The following is a 15,868-nucleotide window of genomic DNA, read 5'->3' on the forward strand; positions in this document are numbered from 1 at the left end:
ACAATCAGGAAACCGATATTGATACATTTGTATTAACTAAAGTCCATACTTCATTCAGATTTCCTTAGTTTTTACCTCATATCTTTTTCTGTTCCAGACTCCCATTCAGAAAACCACATTACATTTAATTGTCATAATCTCCTTAGGCTCTTCATGGCTGTGATGGTTTCTCAGACTTTCATTGTTTCTTGATGGCCTTGACAGTTTTGAGGAGTACTGGCCCTTCAGTTGAAGAATGTTTCTCAGTTAGGATCATGGTTTTCTCATGATAAGACTGGGGTTGTAGGTTTTGGGGAGGAAGACCATAAAAGTAAAGTGCCATTTGTATCACATCATATCGAGTATATACTATCAGCATGATTATGACTGTTGATGTTGACCTTGATCACCCTTCTGTAAATTTACTCATTTTCTTCCTTTTCCATACTGTACTCTTTGGCAGGAAGTAACTAGGTCAGCCCACGCTTAAGTAGTGTGGGGTTTTGCTCCACATCTTTGAAGACAAAGCATCTACATAAATTACTTAGAATTCTCCTGCACAGGAGATTTGTCTATTCTCTTCTATTTATTTATGTATTTAATCATTTATTTATATCAGTGTGGACTCATGGATATTTATTTTACACTTTGGGTTATAATCCAATGTTATTTTATTTATTTTGCTGCTCTAATTATTGTAGTTTTGACTATTGGGAGCTATTCCGGTTGGCATCTCTGTCTCTTTGACACATCCCATTATTGTGTGTATGTGTGTGTGTGTGTGTGTTGGGTTGCTTGTTTTGCTTTGTTTTAACACCATCTTACTTTCTGGCACTACAAGACGCTCCAGGCTCATCATGTATATTGCCTACCCTAATCTAGAATTAGCCATTTCTCCAAGGAACGCTGGTTTCTTTTATTGAAATGGATACTTTTTAAAATATCACTTTTCTCCTTACTTTAAGAGTACACAATGAAGGCATTATAATTGATTGTGGAATTGTTAGACCATGTTGACAGTATAGACAATTTCGTGCCTTAAAGTAAGCAACTATGTGCTTTAGTATTTCCTGTTACATGTGGTGTAGGTTTCTGAAGACATGAAGACACTGAGTAATTATTAAGTGCTCTCTATGTGTATCACTGTTGTCAGGAGGAATCAGTCCCTGGAGAAGGACATCATGCTTGGCAGAGTACAGGGTCAGTAGAAAAGAGGAAGACCCTCAGTGAGGTGGATTGACACAGTGGCTGCAACAATGAGCTCAAGCATAACAACTATTATAAGGATGGCTCAAGACCGGGCAGTGTTTCACTCTGTTGTGCACAGGGTCGCTATGAGTCGGAAGCGACTTGACCGCACCTAACAACAACATGTGTACCACTATGACATGCACTGTTCTAAGCACTTTATATGTGTTAACTCATTTTTAACCCTTATAAGAACTCCATGAGGTGTAGATAATATTATCGTTCTAATTTAATAGATGATGATGACAGGGTCCTCTGCTGCTCTGGAGTTCACCTTCTAGTAGGCAAAATAGACAAGTAGAAGGTATCACCAACCAACCAAACAACCATCTGGCTACTCGCTGTCAAGTTGACCCCAACTTATGGTGACCCCATGGTATCAGAGTAGAACTGTGCTTCATAGTTTTTTCAATGGCTGGTTTTTCAAAAGCAAATTGCCAGACTTTTCTTCCAAGGTGCCTCTGGGTAGACTCGAATCTCCAACCTTTTGGTTAGCAGCTGAGCACGTTAACCATTTGTACCACCGAGGGACTCCTTTTGCTCATTAACTAATTTAATTCTCAGAGCAACAGATGAAAATATCAAGTCTCAAAGAAATTAAGGAATTTGCCTAAAGTTGTACAGCTAATAAATCTCAGAATCAGGATTCCAACCTGTCTTCCAAACTTGTGATCATTTGATGACACTATATTAGGATTCTAAGACAAGAGGGATTCTACGTGAGGAGGTTGAGTGGTGAGAGAAGGCTTTGGAGTGGCCGTACAGAAGACGGGGGTGGGGTGGTGTGTTTGTCATGACATAGATATTTAAGTACTCTTAATTTCCTTTCACAATTCTTGCACTTCCAGATTTCTTGAACTGATGCCCTGATTTCAATGTTTTTGCTTTAGAAATGACTACTTAATATCTTAAACAACTTCCTTTGCCACTCTCATAAGTAAGTTTTGCAGCAATATTTCATTTTGCAGTCTGCTTAAGAGAGACTTTTCACTGCATTTTTGGCTTGGTAACTTTTGCTTATGGGAAGCACTTCTTGATATGCCAGGGTCCTCCTGAGCCCAGCAGTTGATTTTGCATTGTTTTGTTAAGAAACAAAAGAAACAAAACAAAAAAAGCAAGAGAGGGGGAAAAAAAGTACATCAATATACAGCTTCGTTTATACATTTTGCATCAATGCATTGATCAGTATTTTTTTTTTTTAAGTATTTTAAAATGAAACTTTGGACAAGAGATCTGTTTCCTAATCCGTTTTGTTTATTCGTCTATGGTAAACTCACACTGTTTTATTATCAGGGTCCGCACCCCCATGTTTTCTGGCTTTTGTCATGAGTTTTACCACATAGGGTGAGGAGAACAAAACTTAGTCTCTATACACACATACAGCCCTAGGATTTTGTTCCCAGTGTATATTTATCGAATCAGGGTGTGTGTGTGTGTGTGTGTGTGTAGAGAGGGAGGAAAAGAATAACAGCATCTGAATTACCATGTTGGGTCTAATCAATGATCCATGCAGCCTTGCATTCAGTCGCCAAGGAAGGGAACTCCTGCTCATACCCACCTCACCATCATTTACCTCCCTCCAGAGTTCCTGCCAATTTAACCACCTGCTTGGCTGTCCCCCTTGCATTCAAACCATCAGGCCCCACACCTTTCCACACTAATCTGTACCTGTCAGCCCAGTTTCTGTAAATGGCACCAAAGTCTCTGCAGTTACCCAGGTGGGAAACCTTAGAGTCGTTTTGGACTCTTTGCACTAACGCACGCCATCTCTTTATTCAATTGCCAGCTCCTGTAGATTCTGTCTCTGCTTTTCTTGAAACTTCCTTCCCTCTCCTCTCCATTCCCCCTGCTTCTGCCTTATTCAGCTCCTCATTATTTCTCACCTGGGCCTTTTCAGCTATCTCCTAATTAGTCTCCTCACCTCCAGTCTCTTCTGTCTATAATCTATCTTCCATCCTACCACCAGTTTAATTTTCCTAAAGTGCAGCTCGAATCACGTAGACCCACTGCTAAAAAAACTTAAATGACTTCTCACTGCCTCCAGCATAAATGCCAAAGTCCTTAGCTTGGCATTCAAGGCCCTTTACTGTCTGGTCCTAAACAACCTTTCCAGATTTATAGCCTATTACTGCCCTGCATGTACTTTTTATTCTAGCCAAATTGGTCCACTCATTACCGCACACACATACGTCTCTGATCATGGACCTCTGTTCAAGCATTTCTCCTGTTTGCATAGGCTTATTTGCTCCTGTCTGTTTGGGAGTAAGTTCCACCTTATCATAAGGTTATTCCTGGCCACACCAACCCCTCCTAAATACCTATACTGTTAATTAAGCTTTCTATTCTCGCCATTTAAGTGTATGTCCTGATTCCATCTCAATTATGGACCTTTTAAGGAGAATAATATGGCTTATACTTGCAGTAAATCGACTCTATCAGTCCTAACTTGAAAACAAGGGCATGAGGGCCTGAGCTGTGAGGCAAACCTGATAGCCTTCCTCACAACGCGCTCAACATCATCCTTTCCCTCTGACGAATGAGCCTCTGCATCGACCAGACCTTTTTCACCTTCCCTCTGTCTTAAGGTTTTTTTTTTGTCTTAAGGTTTAGCTTTCCTCCAGGAGGCTCTGCATTCTCTTTTGTAAATGAGCTTACTCATTTACAAATGACTTTACCCCATTGGTTTCCCAGATGTGCCCAAGGAAGTTTGAATTCTAGTGATGTCTTAACTAAGTTGTCTTAAATGGGGCTCTTTACTCCCATTTCCTTTCCCTGCCCCTTTCTGTCTGCTGATACCACACCCAACACACACACACACTTCAATTTAATTCCAAATAACTTATACTCCAATAATCCAAAAATATTGTGAACATTAAGAATCATCTGAAAAACTTGCTAAAAATTTAGATTCTTGTATCCTACCCTCACAGATTCAGAATCAGTAGGTCTGTATTATGATCCAAGAATATATATTTTTAATGAGCTCCCTAAGTAATTCTATGAGACATGATTTGAGGACCACACTACAAATATCTCTACTTTATAGTCTGAGTCTGGTCATTTGTTACTGCCCTACTCACATCCTATGGGTCAATCTGGACTGCTTCCCATTTCTAAGATGTCACTTGAACATCCCAACTTTCGTTCCTGTATTAAAGCTCTGCTTTAATAGCAATGAAGTTTCCTCTCTATCTAGTTACTAAAATTCTTCCCATCCACATGAATGTACACCTCAGAGGGCAGGGACTTTTAGCTCATTTTTTTTTTTTCCCCACTGTTTTATCTCTACACCTAGAATAGTGCCTGGCACGTAGGAGGTGCTAAAAATATTTGTCAAATGAAGGACTAAATCTGTCAAGAGAGAATTTGAATGTCACCACTTTCTTGAAGTAGGTTTGGATCGTTACCAAGAAGAACAGCTCCATCTTCTTGATATTAGCACCTTCTTCCTAATACTTTTACAACTTTTTTTCTATAAAGGGACAGATAAATATTTTAGGCTTTGTAGGCCATAGAATCTCTGTTATAATGACTCAACTCTGCCACTGTAGCATGAAAGCAGCCATAGACAGTATGCAAACAAATTGTCATGTCTCTAATAAAACTTTATTAACAGAGACAGGCAGGCATTGGATGGATCTGGCCTGGAGACTACAGTTTGCCAACCCTTGCTTTATTCATTTGTGTACAAAGGTTATCTCCACAGCTAGACTGCCAGATCATAAATTCCTCAAGACAGGGAAGGAATCTTATTAGAATATAAATGCATGTGTGTGTATGTGTGTATATGTATGTATACATTTATATACACACACATATATATACACAAACAACATATATATAAGTACACACACACATATGTATATACACACACAGACATGCACATACACTGAGTGATTGTAGGAAAATTGTGTAGCCTTTTTGAATCTCAGTTTTCTCATTATTAAAAATAAGGATATTATCATCTACTTCATTATAGGAGACTGTAGATGAAATGCCTGGCATAGTGCTTAACCTATAACACAAGCTCAGAAAATCTTAGTTTTTTTTCCTCTATTTACTTAAAAGAGCACTGCCACCCCCCACCCACCCCCCCAATACAATGCACTCAGCAAACATTTGGGCCTATGATGTCAAAGGAGCATGCTTGGAACTCAAGATGAACAAGAAGAATGTGATCAAATAGAAACTATTGTAGATCAGGAATCAGATATAGGTGTTCTAGTCCCAACTCCACTCATTGCTTCCAAGTATGTTAATTTTCCCTTGCTTTGAGACAACCATTTCATGCATACCTCTTTCATTCTCCTCATACTTCCCACATGCCCTGCTCTCATCTCGCCCTATTAGCTGATGGCCTCATATCACACTTCACTGAAAATAGAAGCCACCACAGTATTTCGTCACTTTCCCAACCAGTCTACAAAACAACCCTCACCTCTGTGTACATGTACCAGCTGCTTTTCCTCCTTCTCCCACAGGCACAGTGTCCCCATTCTTCTTGTTGTGTGCCGCTGAGCCGATTCAGACTCATAGTGACCCTATGTGACAGAGTAGAACTGCCCCATAGGGTTTCCTAGGGTGTAGTCTTTATGGGAGCAGATTGCCAGGTCTTTTCTCTCGAAGAACTGCTGTTGAGTTCGAACCTGCACCTATTAAAAATGAGCTCCATCACTTATCCTCTGAATTCCCTCTTTTCTCTCTTGCTGAGGGCTTTAATCCTTTACACATAGCCTCTTTCTTTTGCATCATCAATCACCTACCAAATATGTTCTCCTATCTGCAATTTAAAAGCAAAAACAAACAAAAACTTCTCATTGACTCCCACACTTGACTTCCATCTAGTGCTCCATATCACTGCAACTTCTAAAGCCAAATTTCTCCAAAAAATCATCTAGTCTTATTGTTTTCACATTCTCGCTTCAATTATTTTTTGTTTTTCAGAAAATAAAAGTAAAAAAGAACAGAAAGTTAAACACAGAAACATGTATATACCACCTTCATAATTTACAAATGCTGTTTTATCATTTTAGCTTCAGATTTTTAAATTTAGAACAAATAAAGCCTACAGACACAATGGAAGTAGCCCATCCCATTCATGGCTTTAGCCCATTCCAAGCTGGCTTCCATCCTCACTACTACCAAGGTCACCAGTGTTCTTCATGAAATTCTCTCTGTCTTGGCCTACGCAATTTCATTACCTCCTGGTTTTTGCTTACTTCACTGGTCTCTCCTTCTTGGTCTCCTTGACTGGCTCCTTCACCTCTCCTAACCCTTGGTCTCTCATGTCTTCTTCATTTACACCCTCTCCGTAAGTAAGCTCACCATGGCTTTAATACCATCTAAATACTAACGATTCACAATTTTATGTTTCCAGCTTAGACCAATACTATGAGCTCTAAGTAACATTTATCATCTTCTAAAACAAAACAAAAACAAAAAACAAATCTATTGCTGTAGAGTCAATTCTGACTCATAGCGACCGTGTAGGCAGAGCAGAGCTGCCCCATAAGGCTTCTGAGGCTGTAAATCTTTGTGGAAGCTGACTGCCACATTTTTCTCCCACGGAGCGGCTGGTAGGTTTGATCTGCTGATCTTTAGTTTAGCAGCCCAGAGCTTTAACAACTGTACCACCAGGGGTCCTTGGCTGTCCACTCCAAAAAAAAACCCCAAAAAACCCATTGATGTCAAGTCGATTCCAACTCACAACAACCCTATAGGGCAGAGTAGAACTGCCCCCTAGGGTTTCTAAGGAGCACCTGGTGGATTTGACCTGCCAACCTTTTTGGTTAGCAGCTGAGCTCTTAACCATTGTACCACCAGGGCTCAACTGCAATTGAATGTCTTCAGTGACGCTCTTCATAGCCACTTAAGCTACTTCCTTTCCCATTCTCCCTCATCTCAGTAAATGGCACCTTCTTTTTTAAGAAAAAAACCCTTGAAGTCATCCTTGATTCCTCTTTTCCATACTCTCTCTGTCCCAATCTATGATCAAGCTCTATTGGTTGGACTTCCCCAAATATATATCTCCACTTCAGATCCACTAACTGCCTAGTCCTTCACCAATCTCCCTCTCTACTAGATCATTACCATCACCCAAAAAACGGGCTCTTAAAAGTTAAACAAAAACATCTCTTGCTGGGATGATTGCTATAGTCCTTAACTGGCCTTTTATTTATAATCTAGTCCCCCTAAACCTATATTCCACACAGCAGCCACAGTGACCCCTGAGTAAATACAAAACTGACTATGTCCCTTTTGTGCTTAAAGTCCTTCCATTGATATCTGAAAATGAAACAAGACAACAACAAAAAACAAGCTTATGCCTGCTCCTGTGGCCCCAACTATCACCATTCACTTTTCTGGCTAATGATATTGCATCCACGAGGATCTTCTTGCTGGTGATTCAACCCAGCACGCCTTTTCCCACCTCTGGGCTTTTGTTTTTGCACAGAGGTCCATAAGGGCAAGACCTTGTCTGGTTCACAGTAGATCCCTAAAATTTAGTACAATGTCTTGCACATTATATACTAGAAGCTTAATAAACATTTGTTGAATGAATTAATAATGTATTCCCATCCTCATGCCTCTATCCACTTTTTCATCTGCTTGGAATGCCTCCTCTCTCTTTCTCCATTTGGTGAAAGCCACATTTTCCATCCAAATTCAGCCTAAATAATACCTCCTCTGTGCTGCTATACCATGGGAGTTCATCTGTGCCTTCATGGCTCTTTCTTCTATCTCTATCACAGCACTAATAGTACAGAACTGCCCCACAGGGTTTCCAAAGTGTGCCCGGTGGATTTGAACTGCCGATCTTTCGGTTAGCAGCCATAGTTCTTAACCACTATGCCACCAGGGTTTCCACAGTAAGAATAGCTGCTGTTTATTGAGCACCTACTCTAAGCCAGGTAGATTGCCAACTGTTTTAAAGACATTGTCTAACTCAACCCATACAACCAAACTATGAATAAGAATTATATCCTCCATTTACAGATGTTGAAACTAAATCTTAGAGAATTTAAGTTAGTTGCCCAAGGCCATCAAATAAGATGGATCCAAGGGGTTCAAATCTAAGTCTACCCAATTCCAAAGTTTATACTCTTTAGCACTGAGGTATATCTTGCATATTATTGTATTGCAACTTCTTATATACCTGCCTTCTTAACCTTTCCCAGAGCTGAGTACCCTACTAGGCACAGAATTGTAGCTTAAGAAATTTTTGTGGAATAAATAAACCTATTATGCACAAGTTTATCAGTACACTTTCTGAGCCTATTAAATATTTACAGCCAAAAAAGAAAGAACAAAGGAAATAAATTGGGTGGGGGACTCTAAGAAGTAGATACATGAACTAACTAGGCTAAGTTTATGCAGTCTCAGACTTGATGTTTTTCACACCGAAGACAATACCAAGGTCACTGCCAAAGAAGACAGACATTATGTAATTAGGGAATGGAGTGCCAGCAATTACTCCAGAAGCTATTTCAAATTGAAACATGCCGGTGTTTGCTCATGTCCCTGCTCACACAAACAAAAGGCCTACATCTTGGAAAATGTTTTGCTTTGTTTGTTTGCAACAGCTCAAGTCATTCCTCACTTGGCAGCCAGTGGTAAAATCTTGCTGGAAGCATTGCCTGGACGCCAGCTCTTGCTGTGGACTGTTGAAAGCAAATGGGAAGGTAAATGAGATGCCTGGTTTAGGTCTGCAGGCATGGTGTTTAGACAGGTATAATGAGGCAATGGAGCCTGTGGGTTTCCACCTACTAAAGTGTAAGCCCATTTCCAAGGATGGTACAAAGGAAGACTCTTTGAAGAGACCGTCCAGTGAAGCCAAGACAGACCAGGGCTGTATCTTCCCACTCCTGGGCCAGGCTTGTTAAACTTTTTTATTTGTTCCTGAGAGAAAACTGGGATTCCCATTTTACAGATGAGAAAACAGAAGCTCAAAGACATTTGTAACTTGTCAACATGATACAACCAGCAGCTGAGCTCAAATTTGAACTCTCTGGTGTCTTAGTTATCTAATGCTGCCCTAACAGAATGCCACAAGTGGATGGCTTTAACAAAGAAAAAATTATTCTGGCATAGTCTAGGAGGCTAGAAGTCCAAATTCAGGATGCCAGCTCCAGAGGAAGGCTTTCTTTTTCTGTAGGCTTTGGAGGAAGGTCATTGTCCTCAATCTTCCCCTAGTTTAGGAGCATCTCAGCGCAGGGACTGCCTTAGTTATCTAGTGCTGCTATAACAGAAATACCACAAGTCTATGGCTTCAACAAAGATAAATTTATTCTATCACAGTCTAGTAGGCTACAAGTTCAAATTCTGGGCATCGGCTCCAAGGGAAGGCTTTCTCTGTCAGCTCTGGAAGAAGGTCCGTGTCATCAATCTTCCCTTGGTCTCGGAGCTTCTCCATGCAGGAACACTCGGCTCCCAGCACTGCTTTCTTGGTGATATGAGGTCCCCGTGTGTCTGTTTGCTCCTTTCTTTTATATCTCAATAGAGATTGGCTTAAGACACTATCTAATCTTATAGATCTCATCAATATAACTGCCACTAATCCATCTCATTACATCATAGTGATAGGATTTACAACACATAGGGAAATAATACCAGATGACAAAATGGTAGACAATCATACAATACTGGGAATCATGACCTAGCCAAGTTGACAGATATTTTGGGCGGATACAGTTCCATCCATGACAGGGAGCCTGGGTCCGAAGGACACACATTACTCCCTGCTTCGCTTTCTTGGTGGTAGGAGGTCCCCCGTCTCTCTGCTCACTTCTCTCTTTTATATTTCAAAAGGGATTGACTTAAAATTCAACCCAATCTTGTAGATTGAATCCTGCCTCATTAACATAACTGCCTCTAATCCTGCCTCATTAACATCACAGAAGTAGGATTTACAACATATAGGAAGATCACATCAGACGACAGAATGGTGGACAATTATGCAATACTGAGAATCATAGCCTAGTCAAGCTGATGCACATTTTTGGGAGACACAGTTCAATCCATAACATCTCGTTTATATGACTAAAGAACCTTAAAAAAAAAAAAAATCAAATACAGGGGAAGTCAGCACAACTTGATCAAAGCAAAGGTATGGAAGCTTCCGAGACCGATCCAAACACCTTAAGGGGACTGAGTTGCTCGAGCTGGGGACCATAATTGCAGGGGACATCAAGGTCAATTGTCATAATATAGTTCATATAGAAAATGCTCTACATCCTACTTTGGTGAGTAGTGTCTGGGTTCTTAAAAGCTTGTGAGCGGCCATCTAAAATACATCTACTGGTCCCATTCCATCTGGAGCAAAGAAGAATGAAGAAAACCAAAGACATAAGAAAAATATTAGTTCAAAGGACTAACTGACCATATGAACCACAGCCTCCACCAGCCTGAGGCCAGAAGAACTAGATGGTGCCCAGCTACCACCACTGACTGTGCTGACAGGGATCACAACCGGGAGTCCTGGACACAGCGGGAGAAAAATGGATATGGCTGGTGTCCAAACCTCGGAGTAACACATAATACCTGAAGCAAAAAGTATTTGTACCAGCAGGACCCTGAAAGTCATCTCAATAGTCCTCTTCTTCTAGAAGGCAGAGATCTGGTTACTCAACCACTGGGACTCAACTGATTGGGAAGTGGCCAGGCCAATGAGGTACCTGAATGGGGTAACCTGTTACCATTTATTCATTCCTTTGTTCTTTTTTTCCACAAATATTTATGGATCACCTTCCTTATGCCAGGCCCTGAGCCAAGTACTGGGGATTCAGAGGTGATAAGAAGGACATGATCCTTACCCTCAGGGTATTTAGGGTCTAGTAAATCTTCCTTCCCTGCCTTTCATTTAATCATCCACCCACCAATGAATTTTTACTGAACATTACATGCCAGGCCCTGCCACTCGGTGCTAAGGATTGGAGTTGAATATATGTTATTTCACTGCTATGGAGTCTGGCTTGTTCCACAAAGGATGTAAAATGGGGACTGTCCACACAAATAAATAAATGCATCAAAGTGTTGCAGGCCTCACAAGTGCAAGGCTGGGGCTGAGGGCACATAGAGATAAGTATGTTTTAAGTGAAGGTGAAGATTCAAGAAAACACTGGAGACAGGATAGGACAGGATACTGTGACCGATGAGGGATTCTTTTCACCAGATAAGGCATGAGTTTAAACTCACCTCAGGGAATAAAGTTGGAACTGACTAGATAGCACCTAACAACAACAACAACACATTAACCCCTAAGAGTATAATAAAGGGCTAAGGGCATTGTAGTCAGAAAAAGGGGGGAGGGGGCGCCGGGAAGATCAGGCAGAAGATATTATGAGCCATAAGACTGAAGGCTTCCTTGAATCTCCAATTCACAAAAACAGAAATGCGTATTCACACCCCACAAGTTAACTGCCATTTCAACTTTCTCTAAAGCTTGATCTCTCGCTTGATAGTCGTTTAATCACTAATGACAGCTACTGCTTACAGAATGACAAGTAGAGAACAATAAAGTCACATTACTCTGATCTTATTATCTTATTGCTCGAAAACTTCTAAAGGCTGGCTGCCAATTTCCTGCAGGATGAAGTTCAAACTCCTTATTATGATACTCCAAATCCCTCATGAAAGCTCCAGCCTACTTTCTGGCTCTATGCAGCTAATAACACACCACGTCAGGCTGTTTAGACTGCTATCAACACCGACTTTTACTAGAATGCTTTCCCCATCCTTTTGCCCTATTGATACATTACTCCTATTTCAAGTCCATCTCAAATGCATATATTTATTCATCTATCTACTCAAAAAGTATTTATTAAGAGCCCTACTAAGTGTTAAGCCTAGGTAACAGCAAGATGAGTGAGAAATGGTTTCTTGCTCAAGGAGAACGCAGACTTAGTCAAGTTTAGGGGAGGTGGGGGGGGAGGGAAGCATATACACTTTGATGAATTATTTCTGTGATCTCCCCAGCCAGTCAAAATTAATCTTTGCTTCCAAAGTCCCTAGCAGTAGGGGACATACAGTAAGTGCTTCCATTTATTCATTTGCATAAATATTTGATTATCTATTTGTACCTCTATTGGAAACCCTGGTGGTATAGTGGCTGCTAGCCAAGAGGTCGGAAGTTCGAATCCACTAGGCACTCCTTGGAAACTCTTTGGGGCAGTTCTACTCTGTCCTGTAGGGTCGCTGTGAGTCAAAATCAACTCGAGGCAATGGTTTTTTTTTGGGGTTTGTACCTCTATTATCACACTTAGCAGACTCCACTCATGGTACTGTTTTTCGCTCTATGCCAGTTTCCTCTACCAGAGCAAAGGCCTTGACTTAACTGCCCCTGTATACCGCTATGCACAGCACCTTCCACATAATATGGGTCATAAATGCTTGCTGAATGTGATTAAATTGGGATGGGGAAAAGAAAAGGTAAAAATTGAGGGAAAAGGAAAGCTGATAGGCCAAAGCTACCCCATCGATTTTGGTGTGAGTGTTCTAGGCTCTTCTGTTTCCTCCAGGTTACTTAAAGAAATTTATCTGAGCAAATAAGCTTTCATGTTTGCATTCCTTTGAACCCTAATTTGACATGCAAATAAGCTACTAACTAGAACTGGGCTTCAACTGGCAGTGTTTAAACAGAAATCCCTGTAGCTGTTCAGAGACCTGTGTTCAGAAAGAAGCCAGCATGAGCCAGTGTAGGTAACAATGTTGGCCTCAGCAGCAAATACGGGACATCCACCACATTTTTTTCTCTCAAATTTCCTACCCACCTCTTCCAGGACCTCCTGTCCTGAAGCACAGACTCTGAGAGCTGAAAGCAACTAAACTTAAAGGCTACTTGGACCAACTCTTAAAGGCCCTCAGCTGGCATCCCCTCCACAGTGGCATCCAGCCTCTGTTGTAGTGCTGCAGTGACGGGGAACTCATTTCCTCTCAAGGGTGCTCTCACTGTCAAAAAGGCCTTTCTTATACTGAGCACAAGAAATCTGACTCCTTTTAACTTGATTCCCCTTGGAGCCAAACAGGACCAGGTCACTCTTTCTTCCATAAAACAGACCTTCAGATATGGGAATATAAAGCCCATTGCCATTGGGTCAATTTCGACTCATAGTGACCCTACAGGACAGAATAGAACTGCCCCATAGAGTTTCCAAGAAGCACCTTGAGGATTCGAACTGCTGATCCTTTGGTTAGCAGCCACAGCACTTAACCACTAAGCTGCCAGGAATTCCATGGGAATACAGCAATCTGAAATTTCTCTTTGCTAAATGTAATAGAAATCATTATCATCATCACTGCAAATGGTTAATATGCTCGGCTTCTAATTGAAAGGTTGGGGGTTCTAGTCCACCCAGAGGCACCTCCAAAGAAAGGCCTGGTGATCTACTTCTGAAAAATCACCAGTTGAAAACCTTAGGGAGCACAGTTCTACTTTGACATACATGGAATCACCATGAGTGGGAATCTACGGCAGCTTGTAGCGGTGGTGGTTATCATCCTCATCATTATCAACTTAACCCCTTACCATGCTCAGCTCTCTCATGCCACACTCTTACAGTGTCTTCCCCTTTTCACTTGAACCTGCTGAGCTCACTTCGACTCAGTGACTTTGGCATGCTACCCTTTTTGAATGGCTGCCTTTTGATCTTATCATTCAGGTCTCAGCTCAGATGCTCCTTCCTCAGAGATGCTTTGCCTACCCATCATAGCTAAAATAGGACCAGCCTCAGGACACCTCCCCCCACATACTCCAGACACTCTTCACCACATTAATCTCTTCTTTAAATAGAATTCACAACTATCTGAAGTCGACTGATGTGATAAAGAACACCATTTTTTGATGTTTGACTGCTGACAGCTTTTCAAAGAGCTGCATCCCTCTCTTCTGTTCCACATCTGGGCAAACTCATGGAAAGGCCTAGATGCTCCCTCATTTTGCATCATAAGGAATTCAAATTACAGGTATGAGGACCCTCAGTCCAGTCCCACCTCCTAACCAACATAAAAATTCCAAGGCGGTTTCCTTTCCCAGCTCTCTCAAACCAGCTTTGGACCAGCTTGAGAGGCCTGCCTTGTTCTCCCCAAAAAGCCTCACTATGTAAGTAATAAACCTTTTTATACCATCTTGGTGTGTGTGACATTATCAGTCTCAACCTGCAAACCAACTTTTGGATGGGAGTCCACTGTATCTTTGAAAAGTGGCTTCGGCATCTGGTTTATTTATTTGTTTATTTCTTTAGTTTTTTTTTTTTTTTTCTCTCATTGGAATTTAAGTTCTGCTTTACTTTCACCTCTGCGGGGCCCAGATGGTGACTGCCTATAGTCAGGCTCAGTAAATACCTGCTGCATAAAGAAATGATTCTGAAGTTCTTAAAATAGTTCTGTTATAATGGTCTCAAAATGATGACTTCTACAACTATTACTTCTAGGTCCCGCTAACAAGGTGCCAGATACTATTCTAAGTGTTTTATTTAAGTTATTTTATTCCTCATAAAGCTCTGTAAATACTTGACTTCATTTTACAGATGAGGTCATATGGTGAGCGGCAGTCAGGATTAGCGTGTAGGTGGCTGGGCCCTGAACACCATGCTTCCAAGCATCTTGCTGGACTACTTACCACTGCCACTGGTGCTCTGCTGCTGCTATGTGGAATTCCTACAGTGTGCCAGGCCCTGCACATCACCTCATCCTCCTACAATCTCTGTACATGAGGAAACTTTAACTCAGGGAGTTGGAAGACTCTTCTGCACATGGCAGGTTGGCTGCAGAGCCCCCCTCCCCTGCTTCCCCCACATCAAAACCTCCAAAGTGTTTTGAGGGTGTGAAATTGGAAGCACAGGAGAACAGAAGTTTGTGCTGAGTAATAGGTTATCTCGGAGGCTTGTTTGATTATTAATAGCAAGGATTTGGGAAAATCGCCTGAATCCTATCTCATACTGCATATTAATAAAAAAAATAAGGGTCCCTGTAATTAACACTTAGCTGTTCAAAGGAATATAATCCTCCGGAACGTCTGTTGATCTAAGGGAATTACTTTTTATTAAAAAAAAATACACTTTTTATTATAAAAGTAATGTATGCTCACTGTAGAAAATTGAGAAAATGATGAATAACTCATATTCCTATCCTCCAGATATAACTACTTATAACAGAAAAGTTTTTAAAGATGTGATAGTTGGAAAGGCCAATTTGTAAAAACTTGACACGGGCTTTAGGTTAAATGCTCATTCTAACTAGCGGTGTGACTTAACAAGTTATTTTACCTCTTTGAGTCTTAGTTTCTTTGATGGAAAGATGCTATCTGGATTAAAAAAAAAAAGCACATGTCAATATGATCTGCGAAACTTCTAAGAGGGAGAATATATGGAAGAACTTAGCATGGGGTCTGGTGCATAGTAGGTCCCCATTAAGGGCTGAATTTCTATTTTTCTTTCTTCCTTGCTAACTCTGAGACCCACATGTCTTGTAATGAGTAAAGACACAAGATAGTTCCTCTATCTCTGTTCTAAACCTGCTCACAAATAATCTATGACTTTCTATTCTGATAAAGTGCCTGAACTAATGGAGAAGAAATTAATTTTCTTGACCTGACAGTTTCAAAGTTTCTTCTATAAATTCACTTATTTTTTTCTAGAAAGATCTG

This window comes from Loxodonta africana, chromosome 3 (genome assembly GCF_030014295.1).
Source record: "Loxodonta africana isolate mLoxAfr1 chromosome 3, mLoxAfr1.hap2, whole genome shotgun sequence".
Lineage (NCBI taxonomy): Eukaryota > Metazoa > Chordata > Mammalia > Proboscidea > Elephantidae > Loxodonta > Loxodonta africana.